General features: G+C 32.5%; 1 long non-coding RNA gene across 1 annotated transcript; it reads left to right on the top strand.

The window, feature by feature from the left end:
* The first annotated feature begins 2,586 nt into the window (after positions 1-2,586).
* Positions 2,587-16,513, top strand: LOC126940290 (uncharacterized). The gene is made up of 3 exons (XR_007720692.1): positions 2,587-2,706; positions 5,743-5,810; positions 16,361-16,513. It is a non-coding gene; the product is annotated as an uncharacterized LOC126940290 (long non-coding RNA).
* Positions 16,514-17,750: the final 1,237 nt, after the last annotated feature.

Genomic DNA, 17,750 nt, shown 5'->3' with positions numbered 1-17,750 from the left:
ATTGAATAATTATTATATATTGAATATATAATAATAATTCATTGAAAATTAATGAATTCATTTTCAATCAAGATTAATATTAATAGGTAAGGACTTACTAATGCCATTTTGCTATTTGTTTTCTGGTTGTTTTGTAACTCCTTGCTTTCTTTCTGTGTGTATATGTGTGTGTGTGTGTATTCTTTGTAGGTGATTTCTAGGTGATTTTCTCTGGAAGTATGTTTTAATATCTTCTTTTATTTTTTGAGTATCTCTTAGAATTTTGGTTCATGGCTTCCATGAGACATGTAAAAAATCTTCTAAGCAATTATTTTAAACTGATGACAACTTAACTCTGATCACAAAGAAAATTAAAGAATAACAAGCAGGCAAAGAGAAAATTAAAAAAAAAAAACTCTACACTTTAACTTCATCTCCCCTACATTTTTACTTTTTTGTTGTCCCTATTCATATATTTTATATTGTTTCTCTATTAACAAATTATTGTTATTATTTTTGATAGATTTGTCTTTTAGTCTTCATGCTCAAGATATCAGTGGTTTACACATCACAAATGCAATATTTGAGTATTCTGAATTTGTCTGTTTACTTACTTTTACCAGTGAGTTTTATACCCTTTAGCATTTCTTGTAGGACAAATCTGTTGTTGATAAAAAATCTCAGTTTTTGGTTGTCTGGAAAAGTCTTTATATCACCTCCACATTTGGTGAGAAACTCTGGGTTGAATTTTTTTGTTTTTTTTTGTTCTTTTTTTTTTTTTTTTTTTTTTTTTTTAATCCTTCAGCACTTTAAATATGTCATCTCACTCTCAACTGGCCTATAAAATTTCCACACAAATCTGCTGCCAGATATATCAGAGCTTTTTTATTTGTTATTAGCTTCTTTTTTCTTGGTGGTTTTAGGATCCTTTCTTTGTTTTTGACTTTTGAGAGTTTGATTATCATATACCTTGGGATAGTTTTATGCAAGTGGCATTCTTGTACCTAGGTATTTATATATTTCTCTATTTGAAAAGTTCTATTATTATTTATATGAATACATCTTTTTTAAGATCAATAACACTTAAATTTTCCCTTTTGAGGCTATTTTCTAAATCCTGTAAGCATATTTTTAAAAATTATTTTCTTCTTTTCTCCTCTAGCTGTGTAATTTAAAATAACCTATGAACTTACTAATTCTTTCTTCTGCTTGATCAATTCTGGTGTTGAGACACTGATGCATTTTAGAGTTTATCAAAGTGTTTAGCTCCAAAATTTCCTGTTTTTCAAAAATTATTTCAATCTCTTTAAGTTTTTCCAAAAGAATTTTGAATTTTTTCCTTGTGCTATCTTGAAATTCATCTAACTTCCTCAAAACAGCTATTTTGTATTCCTTGTCTCAGATGTCACATATCACTGTCACTCTAGGATTGGTCACTGTTGCCTTATTTAATCCATTCGATGAGATCATATTTCCTGCAACCTCTTGATGTTTGTAAATTTTCATTAATATCAGGGCATTACAGAGATAGGTGTTTATTTCAATCTTTGTAATCTGGCCTTGTTTTAACCTACCTTCGAGAGAAGCATTTCCCAGAATCCTAAGGGTATTGAATGTTAAGTTCGCTAAGCCTGTGGTCACTGCGCTGTTTCAACTCTTGACTCTAAGTCAAGGTATGCTGTGACTCTTGCTGACTCTTAGATACACAGCTATGGTAAACTTGGGGAAAATAAGAGCAAATTTCATGGTTCCCAGGTAAAATCCCTCATTCTCTTCCTGTTCTCTCCCCTTAGGAAAATAAATTTTTCTTCTGGCTAGGCTGCTTGGAGTTGGGACAGGGATAATGGGCTATGTGTCCTACAAGAACTGATGTGGCTCCCAGAGTTGGCACGGCACTGGTTCACGCACAAAGCTGAGAACCTCCCTGACCAACATGATACCAGTCAGGATTCACCCAAGACTTGTGGCTGCTATTGCCTGGCTTTTGGTAATGTTTATTCAGAGTCCAAGGTTACTTTAGTCAGCAGGTGGTGAATCCTGTTAGGACTCTGTTACACCAGGGCAACAGATTCCCTTATGGCCTGGGGTGGGCCTAGAATTTCCATCAGGGAGCAGGGATCTAAAACTGGGGACCTCAGGATTCTGCCTGGTTCTTTATTTTTCTGTGTCTGAGCTGGTATCTGGTTGCAAGACAAAGTCCATTGTACTCTTCCCTTTCTTTCCCCAGATAGAAGTCTCTTTGCACCCTGTACTTCTTTGAATTGGGGGAGGGGTGATGCAGGCACTCCCATAACCACCACAGCTGGTGTTGTGCTGGGCTGTATCCCAAGTCCACAATGTCCAGGGCTTGCCCAAGGAGTGCAGTCCCTATGGCCCGATTACCATTCACATTTATTTAGGGCCCAGGACACTTTAGTTAGTGAAATGGTCCAAGACTCAGGTTTCTCCTGCCAGGGAAGATAATTCTCCTGTGGTTCAGGACTGGTCTAAATGCTCCTTCCATGAGCACCGGCAGAATTCTGTCCAGTACTGTGTTCTACTGTGACAAGGCAACATTTAGTTCTAATGCAATATTCCACAATCACTTTGCTCTCCCTCTCCTAAAGACACAGATTCTATGCCCTGGCTGCACTGCCTGGGGATGAGACAGGGGTGGTGTAGGCAATGTTGAAACTATCCTTCCTATAATATTCATTGTGTCTTTCCTTGTTATAATGCTAAAACCAGGTACTGTGATAACTTAGCTAAATTTTTGTTTTTTATGAAGGTGCTTTTTTTTTTTTTTTTTTTTTTTTTTTACATAGATAGCTGTTTAATTTGGTGTTTCTGTAGGGGGAACAATTGCTGAAGCATTTTATTTGACCATTTTGCTCCACCTCCCAAATTTATTCTGCTCACCCTACATCTCAAGCATAAACTCTTCCAAGATAGGTTATGGTTTTGTGATGATTTTATTTTATTGTCTAGCTCTTGTTATTTTTATTTCTACTTGAACATTTGAAAATTAAATTTTCTAATATTAACTTTTCTATAATTTGCAAGTGTAAACTTGATGTCTTCTAACAGCTGGGTGTGATATTTCAAACTCTAACATTTGGGTATAAATATATATAGATAAGTGTCTGAGTTTTTAAATAGTTCAGTCAAAATTTTTATCACCTCTTTCCCTACTTATGAAAATAAGATTCTCTCTTTGATGCCTCTTCTTTCTAAGATATTTTCTGATCCTCATAAAACCGTTATTTTTAATTATTGTTTTCTCTCCCACTCTGTGTTTGTTGGCAAATTTACCAATTAATTCAGTGTTTCTGTGACTGATACTCTTAACTGGACCTTGAAAGTTTTAAGAGTAGGAACCTTGTGGTTTTTGCCTTTGTGTCATACAAAATGCTTACTATAATGTCTTGCAGGTCATTCATTTACAACATTTTGTTAAATGGTTTAATGTTCTTAGCTCTTATAGACTTGGGTAGTACTGAGATGTTGAATAAAAATATAAAAATCTTAATTACATATATATATATGATGGAAAATTTGGAGTTTCATCTTAAATATATTTTCTAGAGTTCAAAATTTGAAATATCATTTCAATTTTACTAAGAAATGATGAACCAGAACTGATTGCATTATGTCACAGATAACGCAATGGTCTTACAGGCTTGTCATTTCAATAATGGGGGATATCAAATTGCTGTTATGTAAACTTATTTTCATGTAAAATTTTACTTCACACAAACTCATACATTTAAAAATCTTTTATTAGAAAATGACTCTGTAAAGACTATCAAAAATAACTGCAACATACCATTTTTGCCCCCATAAAACTACTGAAATAGATAAAGCAACTACTAAGAATAATGAGTGAAACACACAATTCCAAATATTGGGAATCTAATTGCAGGACACCTCTTTTAAAAAACTGGCCAGGTGGGGAGCAATAAATGATAGATAGTTCTTTTGAGTGTAGTTACCATGAAGCATCTGGCCATTTAAAACTTGGGCATTTAATTTCATTTCACTATACATAGTGAAAATAGTTCTATTTTGCAATATGTTTGAAATTATATATATTCTTTTTTTAAATGGCAGACTATTTTTCTAAGATAAAAATATGTCAAATTTTAAAAGTGTCATGTCTATTATTTTGCTTTATTATAAGGATTAGTATATATTAATAAACTCATACAAACACTTTAAACTATTCTTTTACACATAAGGAGAAATCTCACTTGAAGATTTTTAATTTTTTTTGCACTTAATCATGAATAAATTTAGCCATTAGAGTCTCTAGTCTTATTGCCTTTAAATATATGTATCAAAGCCGGAAAATTAGCGTAAACCTGAAGCCTTAGTAGTTGGTATTTTACAAAGTTCTATTAACAGTTATGGAACACTGACATTTGAAATATTTTGGCAATTCCAGAAGCACTACAATCATTAAAATTACCCTAAAAGAAACAAGGATAACTTTCTTTATTGACCCCAAAAAAGCTTTTCAAAAGTCATTTTTCTAACAAAACTTTGTATACATTATTGTTTCAAATACAATATTTAATGCACTAATAAGCTGAAGAAAATAATATAATTAGGTTTAACATACATGTCATTAAAAGCACAAGAAAGTTTTATATGACAAAGCATCTAGTATATTTCATTGATTTTCAAATAATTTATTTATTTATGTCCACAAAGACACCATTATTTCAAACATTTTAAAAACTTGCTTTAGAATTGTACTCCATGATAATAAATAAATATCACCTAAGAATCTCTCTCAATACTTTTTAGAAATATCTATTTTTGGACTAGTGCTAATGTTACTTACATAAAATGACTATATTAGGCTCTGAAGTTAGACTTATGTAAGTTTTATTGTATATATTCAAATAAAATATGTTTTATAGTAGTAAAATTTTTCACTATTAAAGCTTTTCAGGGAAATGTTACAGAAACTTTTACTTCGATTTTCAAGGATAGTATTTCAAAATCAGTTGCTTAAGAAATGAAAATATAATTTAAATGAATATTTAGAATGCAATTTTCTACCTCATTGGGGTGGTATACTTTTATTTTAATTAAATGCTTATAACATTCTATCAGTCAAAAGTATATTACTTAAAAAATTTATAATTAAAAACTGAAAAATTTTTAAGATGTAACTTAAAAGTACCAAGTTATAAACTACCAGAAGAATATCAAGATTATAAAAATACATATATGCTATTTATATTTCTTTTTATTAGAGAAATCTAATTGGTAATACAATTCAAAATAGTCTGAAATTAAGAAATGAAAGAAATAAGGAGTAATTCTTTACATAAAATGCGCATTCTCAAAAATTACTCATGGGTGCAAGGCCTGATTGTATACATTCTACTTTCTAAATATAGTGAAGATAAATTTAGCTATGTTTCTCTCCTCTTCAATTTATTAGCTTCTGCTGTTAAATAAATCATTTTTATACAGGGAGCTGTTATCCCTTATGAATACAATAATTGATGTGTAAAGAATGTATTGAATGAGCAATTGTGTGGGATACAGGAGCACAAATATTTGACAAACATGCAGACTTAGGTCTACTATGTGGAACAGATTTACAGAATTATCACTAATATGAGATAAATTTTCTAAATGTTACAAGGAATAAACAAAAAATGTGATAACCAAAGGAATGTGTGAATTTTGACCGAGTAGAGAAAATTAGAGGAAAGCAGTCACAGATGTGGCATTTGAGCTGACCTTTGAATTATGACTCTGTTGAAGGTAAACAGCAGGAGAAGAGCATTGGAGCACCAAGAATAGCATGAGTGATAAGTGAGAGGACATTGTGGGTAAGTACAATGTGGATAAGTACATTGGGAAGGTGGTGGAAAATGAGACGATATTTTGGTACCTCATCTTGTTAGGGTTTTTAAGATCAAAGAATTGGCCTACAAAATGTATTTTAATGAGGAGTTCCCAAATAACTTTGAGCAAGAAAAATGTAAAAAGAAGAGATTAGCAGATCTGTTTTAATAAGAATCAGCTCTAGTGTGAAGGGTTTGTGGGTAAGTATTAGGAACAGGAAGATCAATCATTGGTTTTATCAGTTGGCTATATGCATTAACTTCTAAGGAGCATAGTCTGAATCTCTTTGATGTATTTATAGTTCTACTTTAGAAGGCAAACAACATATACTCAAATACACATACAAATACATGCAATTTAGGAAGGAAGGCATTCTTTGGTATCTGTATATATTTCATGTCATTCATTTAGTGATTCAGTCAAAGAAGGATATAAAACTGATTTTTTTTACTAGTTTTATGAACTACAACTTGGGTTGTAAAACTTGGTCATTCTCAATGACATCTGTTTTAGTGCTTTTTAAAAAAATCTCTTAATCATTTCTCTAGTGAAATAAAGATGCAAATTAGGAAGAAGAGTATTTAATTCAGAAGCAGCTGTATTTCTTCACATTATTCACAGATGGGATGCAAACAGCAACAGGACATACTAATCTGTAGTTTGGTGAGGAAGTCATATACATTTTTAAATTCTCTCAGTATTTTCTTAGTTTGGCATCAGAACTTCTTTCTAAAATCAATCATCTTGATTTTCAAAAAAACAAATTTAACAATCTATTTTTGTTCAAAAAGTATCAATTTGAATAGATATGTTATATCATTTCAATGTCATTAATTTTAAAGAAATGTGTTATTTTATCTTACTTTATTTTATTTTATTGGACATTAAACATGGAGCTTATTTAACTGTCATCAAACCATTTTACTAATTCTAAATTGGGATAATGGTAATTGTAGACTGTTCATTCCATTTTTTTCCTGAAGTAGATCTCAGCACACCACCTAACATGGTTGCAGTCTCGTCAACCATCCCTCTTCCTTTCCTCATACCAGTTTTCACCTGAAATGTTAATTATCTCAGAATGAGAAATTTAGTCATAAAAATATTTGACAAATTATGACAGCAGTAGACTTACTATACTTTGTGGCTTTTCTCCTCACTCTCTTTTTCACCACTTTTATTAGTTTTTCTTGATATCAGTGGTCAGTTATACATGCTCATGGATTGTACTCTCTTTCCAATATTTTAGATTTTCTTGAGTACTTCTTTTCCTTTGTTCCTGTAATGACTTTTGTCAACTTACACACACACACACACACACACACACACACCATTTTGTGCAAGGTAAATTGGACTTTTTTTAAAATACAACAAGGTTATATGGAAGGTAATTTGTATGTAATCTGAGCTCAGCTTTGTTTCAATTTTGAAGTACTTTGCAAATGCATGCTGATTTGGAAAGAAAATGCCAAAAGGTACCATAAGCTAACACCTGATATGTATCAAATACACTATAATTTACCAATTATTTTAATATTTAATGTAAATAACAAAAAGGTATTTATTTCAAAAGAAAATAGTAGAATTACTTTAGGTCTAAGACTCAAAGAGATTTTGGCAACCATATTTAATAAGATCTTTCTATTAAAAAATCTAATAAGTAAACATTTTTAAAGTAAACACTAAATAAATCCTCAAATAGATTAAAGCTTTTTAATACTTAACAGCTACTTAAATCTGGTGATGACATTGCAAGGTTAAAGTACATTAAAAATAACTGCACATCTTTCAACATGCCTCCATTAACAGGTAAACGCTAATGTATCTTCCCTTGAATCTAATCGGATGCAAGGAATTAAACATTATATTGTGGCAGAAGCGATGTTCTGTACATTTTGAGGTATATCATAAAATACATTGCAGATTATGTCTGAACTCTTGATTCTCTTTCCTTGATGCCCCTGAGTCGCATGCAAAATTGTTGACTACTGTGAGATTGATATATTAGATAGGCTACATGAATGCTGTTCAGTCAATGGCCTGGCTAAACCTAGCCTTCCAGTCACGTCTGCTTAGGTACCAATCACGAGATACAAAACATTTTTGAAAAGACCTAAGTCCAAATCTCCTAGGGCAAAAAAAGCTATCCATCCCAGCCTTGCTCAAATTTCTGATTCACAAAATTATGAGATACCATAAACTATTTTCTAAGCCAGTAAATTTGAAGTGATGTGTTATGTAGCAATAGATGACAAGAAAATAAAAAGCTACTCAACTTGTGCATTTGATCTCATCCACTCTACTATAACCAGGTCATTTTTTCCTGTATAACATCTTTATTTTTCAGCACTATTTGTTTTTCCATTTTAATGGCTGCCCATTCCAGTCAACATTCACACATGCTGTAATAGCTATCTTCATTTAAAAAAGTCTTTCTATGTCTATTTCCATCAACAATATGTTCCTATTTTCTGTTCTTTATTTCTATTACATTTTATTCCAAAGTTTTCTTAAAAAATTATAAACAGTTTTTATTTTTCTTTTTTCTATCTCATTTTCAATCTATACCACATCCTTATCACACTATCTTATCAGAGGTACCTAATATTGCTAAATTTAGTTGTTCACTTTTCAGTTGTCAATTCAAACTCTTAATAGTATTTTATACTATGTATTTATACCACTTATATAAACACTTGTATGATTCTAGATTTTTCTTCACTTTGTTTCTGAAGTGATATACTACTTTGTTGTCTCTTCCTACTTTACTAGCCACTCCCCTCCACCTGCTTTTCTCTGTTTTTTGTTTTTTTGTTTGTTTGTTTGTTTGTTGTTTGTTTGTTTTTGCCTCTCTTTCTTGGTACAAAATAGTGGACTGTCTCCAGACTTTGTTTTCAACTGTGTGTGTGTGTGTTTCTTAAGTATGCTTACTCTGGATTATTTGGCTGAAATAAGAACTTTGGCCTCTCTACTAAGTTCTACTATATTTTACTTCTGGTATATTTTATTTCTTAATTTGAATCTTGGAAAACAATTATTTCAAACTTAACATGTCCAAAATTGCAATTTGAGGCCTTCCTCATCAGAGGATTCCTCCATAGTCTTCTTCATTTAGTAAATAACAATGCTAGTTATACAATTGTCATGCCCGTACATCTCAATTTATATTTGATTCCCCTTCTACCTCCAATCCATAAGCAAGTTTGTTGATGTGTATGTTTAACACATATTCTGAGCTTAGCCACTTTTCATCACTCTATTCCAAGACTACATATTTTTTTACTTCTTTGAATCAATATCTTACTAATTGCTCCCATGCAGTTATTCTGGGGCATTGACTAGAATAATCTTTAAATCTAATTTGGAGTGTCTCAAAATCAACTAAAAGTTCAAATTATACTCAGAAAAATATACCCTTTTTAATTCACACTCCTTACAATGTTTAGTTAGATTTGTATATAAATATTTTATTTTTGAAGGTATTGTAAGTGGCATAATATTTTTTATTCTCATCTTAAATGTTCGGCGTTATATTAAATAAATATAGTTGATTTTTACATTGACTGTATTGTGTTGTATTCTGTAACATGAATGAATGCACATATTAATTTTAATTATCTATTTATAGATTCTAATTTATTTTCTACAATGACAGTCACGTCTTCTTTGAACATGTAGTACCTTACTTCTTTTTTTCTTCTAAGAGTTAGGTCTTGTAAAATTTCTTTTTCCTGTCTTAGTAAATTGACCAATATTTCCAGGAGGAGAGGGAAAAGGATTTCCTTTTCTTATTCCCAATTTTAGTAATAAGGTCTTCCACCTTTCACTGTTAAGAATAATATGAACTGTAGATTTTTACAGAAGTCCTTTATCAGGTTGAGAAAGTTATCTTGTATTTTTAGTTTGCTGAGAGTTTTTCATCAGGAATAAATATTAAATTTGGATTCATGCATTTTTCTGTATTAATTATATGGTCATGTATTAGACAACATTAAACAACATTTTCTAATGTTTAATATTGTGAAGAACAGCTTTAGTTGTATCCCATTAATTTTGATATTTTGTATTCAAAATATTTTCTATTATTTTTAGTACCTCTTTGACCCATGGTTTATTTAGAAACAATTTCCACAGGTTTGGAAATTTTGCTGATTTTTTTTCTAGTTTAATTTCATAACTATCAGAGAAGATAATTTGTATATGATTTCGTTTTAAAACTGTCAGCGTTTGCTTTATCCTTTTTTCTTTTTCAACTTTTATTTTAGATTCGGGGGTACATGTGCAGGTTTGTTGCAAATGTATATTATGCAAAGATGAAGTTTAGGGTGCAATTGAATTTGTCACCTGGGTCGTAAGCATAGCACCCAATAGGTAGTAATTTTATTAATCTTATCCCAGAAATAATCTTATTTGGTGAATGTTCCAGGTACACTTGAAAAGAGTGCACATTGCTCATTGAGTGTTTTATAAATCGAAGTTAGATCCAGGTGGTTGATGGTACTTTTCAGTTTTTCTGTAGGGATACTTAAATTATGTCTACTATTTCTATTTAATACTGAGAGATTGGTGTTGATACCTGTAATATTGGATTTCTCTATTTTTCAGTGTTAGCTTCATGTATTTTGAAGCATACACAATTACATTTGTTATGTCCCCTTAGTGAATTGATCCATTTGTCATTTTGCAATAATGTACTTTATGCCTGGTAGTTTTGTTTGTTTTTTTTTCTCTGAAGTCTACTTTCTCTGTTATTAATATAGCCACTTTAGTGTTCTTTAAATTTTTGTTGACATTGTATATTTTTAGATCCTTTTACATTTAAACCACGTATTTTCTATTTTAAGATAATTTCTTTCATGCAGCTATAATTGAGTAATGTTTTTATTCTCTGAAAAATTTATCTTTATATGTATGCCAAGTTGTATTTAACATTATTGAAATAGCAGGATTTAGGTTTATCATTTTATTGTTTATTTTGTGTTTGTTCTTTCTGTTTGGTTCTTCTATTTCTCTATTCTTCCTTTCTGTGGGTTTATAGAATATTATTTGTAGTATTTTATTTTAATTATCTATTTTCTTTTCACTTATATACCTTTGTATACATTTAAGTTGTTACTCTAAAGATTAAAATATAATATATATTTTTAGAGTCTATTTAGTATTAATATTTTACTAACTGAAGTGGAAAGTAGAAAAAATACTATATATTGATCCATTTACCTAAACTCTGTGTTATGTTTGTATTGCGTGTTATGTCTTCATAGATGTAAGGCCCTATCAAAAAATGTTTTATTTTTTCAACTGACAAATTCACATAAATGAAAAGAAAAAAAATATTTATTCAATTTATCTAGCTATTTATCATTTCGATTAAATGTTTCTTATGTTCCAAGTGTTTCAATTTTTCCACTGTTTTAAGAATTTTTCTTTTCAGTAATTTCTTTAGTGCTAGTATGCTGGCAATTAAATCTCTAGCTTTTCTACATCTGAGAATGTCTTTACTTCACTTTAATTTCTGAAAGATATATCAAATACAGGAAAAGTGCAGACATACTTTCTTTTCAGCTCCTAGAAAATTATGTACCATTTCCTTCTATCCTCCATGATTTATAAGAAATTAGCAATTTGAGTTGTCGTTACCTGATATTTAATGTTCCCACTGCCCTTTTTGTGCTGCTGCTATTTTTGCACAAACCAATTTGAGAATTTCAGATAATACTGTTTTCTGGAAAAATTTTTGTTTATTTTTGGTATTTTTTTCTTTTTTTGTTTACCATGATCTTTTTCATATCATCAGGCTACCTTAAATGTCCACCAATTATTACATTTGTTTGTAATAATGAGATATCAAAGCTTTGAAGATTTTGGATACCTGATTGAAGCTTAATATCTGTAATATTTTATTTTATGGCGAGTAATTCTAAAACTGTGAGAAACATAAAACTATGCAGTAAACCACAGTAAACACTTCAAAATTTACTAAAAACAATGATACTCTCTCCCAGGGAGATAGTATGCAGCAGAAACAGTGTGATCACTACAGATTGAAAGGGAGATGTATTAGTCCATTTTCACGCTGCTGATAAAGACACTATGTCAGACTGGGCAATTTACAAAAGAAAGAGATTTGTTGGCCGGGCGCGGTGGCTCAAGCCTGTAATCCCAGCACTTTGGGAGGCCGAGACGGGCGGATCACGAGGTCAGGAGATCGAGACCATCCTGGCTAACACGGTGAAACTCCGTCTCTACTAAAAAATACAAAAAACTAGCCAGGCGAGGTGGCGGGCGCCTGTAGTCCCAGCTACTCGGGAGGCTGAGGCAGGAGAATGGCGTAAACCCGGGAGGCGGAGCTTGCAGTGAGCTGAGATCCGGCCACTGCACTCCAGCCTGGGCGACAGAGCGAGACTCCGTCTCAAAAAATAAAATAAAATAAAATAAAAATAAAAAAATAAAAAATAAAAAAAAAAAAAAGAGATTTGTTGGACTTACAGTTTCCCATGGCTGGGGAGGCCTCTCAATCGTGGTGGAAGGTGAAAGGCACGTCTCATATGCAGGTGGCAAGAGAGAGAGTGAAAACCAAGGGAAATAAGTTTCCTCTTATCAAACCATCATATGTCGTGAGACTTATTCACTACCACAAAAACAGTACAGGGAAAACCACCTCCATGATTCAATTATCTCCCACTGGGTCCCTCCCACAACACGTGGGAATTATGGGAGTACAAGATGAGATTTGGATGGAGACAGAGAACCAAACTATATCAAGAGAGAAAAGAGCTCTAGAAAGAAAATCTCTAAAATTAAAAAGAAGATAAAAGAAAGAAAAGAAAAGAAGAAAAGAAAAGAAAAGAAAAAAGAAAAACTTTGGAATAATTTAGAACTTGGGAAAACAACTTAAGTCCTCAGTGTTGTGTAAAGAGAAAAATATTCAAATTTGTCCCTAATAATGTTGTAATATGAGTTTTAGACAGCCTCGAAGCAAATGACGGACAGAAAATAACATAATCCTAGCACAATTTTTAGTCCTATGTATAACTGCATGTATACACTCAAGATAATACAAATAACATTCAAGCAAAGATATTAAACATTAATTTATTGAATATTTATTATTTTCTATGGATTAGTTAGGTACAAAGCAAAATTCCAATAAACAAAAAGATCAAAATTTTACTGTAATTCTTATTCAAGTAGGAACAGACAAACAATAAACAAAATCAAAGGTAGATATTGGGAAAGGAGGGGCCAACATGAAAGCAATTTGGCAAACTGGAAGACTATAACAGTAATCCTGGCAAGAGAAAATGGCACACAAAGCAGGGTAAAGGCAATAGTGGCAATGAGAAGCATTGGACCTGTAAATATATTTTGGTGGTGGAAGCAACAATATATGGTTGATGAATTAATTGTAAATGTTAAATAAAGGATCCAAAATAATGCCAAATAATTTGACCTAATTACTTGGAAGATGAGAGCTGTCATCAGATTAGATAGGGAGGACTGTGATCAAATTATTTCTGCACTGAAGATAAAAGCTTTGTTATTAAGTACATAAATGTTTAAGATTGTTATTGGTTCTTAGTGAATCAACCCCTTTACCATTTTGAAATGAGCCTTTTTAACCCCAGTAACTTTTTTATTCCGAAACCTACTGTCTCTGATATAAAATAACCACTGTGCTTTATTATTTTCTTATTTATTTATTTATTTATTTTGAGATGGAGTCTTGCTCTGTTACCCAGGCTGGAGTGCAGTGGCACAGTCTTGGCTCAATACAACCTCTGTCCCCCAAGTTCAAGAGATTTTCCCACCTCAGCCTCTTGAGTATCTGGGACTACAAGCACGCGCCATCACTCTAAACTAATTTTTGTATTTTTAATAGAAACAGGGTTTCACCATGTTGGCCAGACTGTACAGAACTCTTGTTCTCATGTGATCTGCCTGCCTCGGCCTCCCAAAGTGCTGTGATTACAGGTGTGACCCCCTGTGACAAGCCCCATTATTTTTATTTTTATTTATGTTTTTTTTTTTTTTTTTTTGAGATAGGAGTTTACTCTGTAACCCAGTCTGGCTGGATTGCAAACATGACTTACTGCAGCTGTGAACTCCTGGACTTAAGTGATCTTCCTGCCTCAGTCTCTCTAGTAGTCAGGACCACAGGTGCACACCACCATACTGGGTAATGTTTTTTAAATATTTTAGAGATCAGGTTTTGTCATTTTGCCCAGGCTGGTTTATTTTCATTAGTATTGGCAGAGTTTGTGTTATTCTATTCTTTTAATCTAGTTGTGTATTTATAAAGTATAACTTTTAATGTAGGTACTGTATATAACACCTTCACATTGAGAAGCAGAGAAATGGGATTATTGTTATCATAAACAAAGAAGTCATAGTAGAGTCAAGAAAATATTTAAGATGGGAAAACAACAGTAAGTCTGAATGTTTTTGTGCAGAAGGGAATAATCCAGAGAAGAGGGGAAATATGATGCATAGTGGGAAAATTTATTTGCATAAGCTAAAACGTATGGGATCTCCTGCACATATGGAGGGGCTGAATTACATTGGAGAATGGACAGCTTCATAGTATCTGCAAAAACAGCAGGGTATATAGATAGAGGTAGAGGTGTTAGAAGGAGTCAGAGAAGTTTTGTTCTGGAAATAGATGCAAATTCATCATCTGAGAATGATGACAGGGAGGAGGTGTTGGAGAGTAAAAGAGAGTAGTGTGTAGAATTATTTTCTAAGGGAGACAGAGAGACTGTAAAAAAGGGGAGGTAATTAAAATATTGTTGGAAAGAATTGAGGGCTTGTTTGAGGTGAAGGTTCGTAATTTAAATTTGGATTGGTTGGCATGTTAAGTTTCATGTAGCAGTCCTGTGTGCATACAGAGGTTAAGATACAGTTTCTTTTCTTTTAATCTAAGAATGCCAAGTGTTTTCTCCAGCTACTTTAATGTATCAACAAATTCTATGAATCAGCACAAAAAGCCAGATGAGGCAGGGAGGGAAGGCCTATAAATATAAATATGCCATGATACTGCTTTGCTATAGCATATATTTCTTTTCCTCCATATTATTCTTATTGGCACCAATGTTTTCATTTCCTCGTGAAACAATTAGGAATTCCGATTTGGTAGGTAACTTTATCCAAACAGTAAAGTTGCAACAATGGCAGTGGAACACATGTTTAAAGATTGAGCTATCATGTACTATATATTATGAATAAATGTCTTTAATGGATTCCTTGTACTTTTAACAGCATGCAAATAAGTTTAGAAATATTCACATTGTTTTCTTTGTATTTAATACTTAATGTATAATTTCAAAGCAAAAACTGAGACATGCATAGATAAGAATAACTTCTTTCATGGAGAAGTAGTAACTCTTTTAGTCACTAACAAAATTAATTCTAATATAAATAATACACTCTCTACATTCAAATGTTAAAATAGTATATTCTCTTCCAGAATCCTAGAGAAATGCTGAAAAAGATTCAATACTGAGCTTATTGGAAATGGAAATGTAGTATTTATCAAATTCTGTGAATCTCCCTGTAAAAGTACACTTTATCTCTACTTAATAAACTCATCTGTATAAGATATATAATACCTTGAGTGTAGTGTTCTTTTCAGTCCTCTCTCATCACACTCCAATGTAGCATGTTGTAATGACTTGTAATATGAATGTTTTAAATTACTAGATATTATGAGATATAGCAAAGTTCCTTTTTGGAAAATTCTACATATAATGCTATCTACAGTGATGTAATATACATAAGTGCTTCTATGATTTAAGCTAAGCAAAATTTAGGAATAATAAAGATTGTATATTCATCTAAGGGAATAATTGCCATATAGGGAGCCTCTTAATCTGAAATAGGTTGATTTCTAGACTTTAAATTGGCCCCTGATTGTGTTGTTTAATGCCAGCAAACAGTAATGCTGTAATAAAGGCTGGCTGCCAGTAAAGGGCATTTTCAAAGTCACACAGCATGAACTTTTTTTTAATCAGAATCCACTACAAGCAAAAAAAAAAAGTGATATTTCAATAAATCATTTATTTTAAAACCTTTAAGTAAAAAGGCAGAAAACAACTGTCGTTTGTTTGAGTATAGTCATAAAAAGCATATAGTCGCCTGCCCATGATGAGATGTAATATGCAGAAATAATAGCAACATATATATTATTAATTTGCATTTTTTAATTATCTCCTGAGGTGTACAAAGAAGCATTTGACATTCACAAACTTACAACAGGAAAAACTCCATAATTGACTAATATTAAAAGATTTATAAAAACATAACTTTTATTGCTTCCTCAAAATATTAGCTTATTTTAATATCTGAGATACATTTATCACGAATAGTTATTGCAGTTTGCATGGGAGCCTGGACGTTTTATCTTGTTCTGGGCCCTACTCAAAACTTGCAGCTTTTGGGGTCACTTTTGAAACAGCTTGCTTTATCATAACCAAATGAGGGGTATGTTGCCTCTTAAATCCTAAGAGGCCCACTAGGTGTCATGCTTCTTTTTCAGTTGCAAGAGGAGCCAACTGTAGCCACTTATTCTTCACCTTAGAAGAAATACCTCATAATGCCCTGGACCACCGGACTCAGAAATTTTACTAAGATGGAAGACCCTTGAATTTTTGAGTGGTTTACCTCCCACCTTCTGACACATAAAGAATTAGTTTATGTGAGTATAGGGGCTGGTTAGGCAAGCCCCAAATTTATAGGGCAGACCGACAGGAAGGGCATTCCAGAACTCCTGGGCATGGGCTAAAGTCCTTATTCATCAGCAAAGTTTCTTTTTCACTAAGGAAACTTCAGCTCTACTTTTAAGGTCATTTAACTGATTGAATCAGGCCAACCTAGATTATCTAGGGTAATCTCTCTTAGTAAATGCTTTGCTATTTATGAGCTTCAATTACATCTACAAAATACCTTCACAACAATGCCTAGTGTTTGATTGTACAACTGAGGACTGTTGCCTAGCAAATGACAAATTCAAAGATCATCATATCCTGAATATTAGGTTCATTTAATAGGATCTTTCACTGACTTATTCCAATTAGGGAAACAATTTTGAGATGAAAATTCTCAAGGTTTTATACAGGCAGTCACTTGTTGTGGGAAGTCAGGGGCCCCAAACGGAGGGACCGGCTGGAACCACAGCAGAGGAACATAAATTGTGAAGATTTCATGGACATTTATCATTTCCCAAAATTAATACTTCTATAATTTCTTACACCTGTCTTTACTGCAATCTCCGAACATAAATTGTAAAGATTTCATGGACATTTATCACTTCCCTAATAATACTCTTATATTTTCTTATGCCTGTCTTTACTTTAATCTCTTAATCCCATTATCTTCATAAGCTGAGAATGTACGTCACCTCAGGACCACTATTGTACAAATTGATTGTAAAACGTGTGTTTGAACAATATGAAATCAGTGCACCATGCAAAAGAACAGAATAACAGCAATTTTCAGGGAACAAGGGAAGGTAACCATAAGGTCTGACTACCTACAGGTCAGGCAGAATAGAGCCATACTTTTCTTCTTGCAGAGAATCTATAAATGGACGTGCAAGTAGGAGAGATATCGCTGAACTCTTTTCCTTGCAGGGAATACCCTGGGGAAGAAATGCATTCCTGGGGGGAGTCTATAAATGACTGCTCTGGGAGTGTCTGTCTTATGCGTTGAGATAAGGACTGAAATATGCCCTGGTCTCCTGCAGTATTCTCAGGCTTACTAGGATTGGGAAATTCGAGCCTGGTAAATTTTGGTGAGACCGGTTCTCTGTTTTCAAACCCTGTTTTCTCTTAAGATGTTTATCAAGACAATACGTGCACAGCAGGACATAGACCCTCATCAGCAATTCTAATTTTGCCCATGCCTTGTGATCTTTGCTTTGCCCTTTG

This window comes from Macaca thibetana, chromosome 17 (genome assembly GCF_024542745.1).
Source record: "Macaca thibetana thibetana isolate TM-01 chromosome 17, ASM2454274v1, whole genome shotgun sequence".
In the NCBI taxonomy this organism is placed as follows: domain Eukaryota; kingdom Metazoa; phylum Chordata; class Mammalia; order Primates; family Cercopithecidae; genus Macaca; species Macaca thibetana.
The sequence above is the reverse complement of the archived record's forward strand: the minus strand, read 5'-3'. Positions and strand labels throughout refer to the sequence as shown.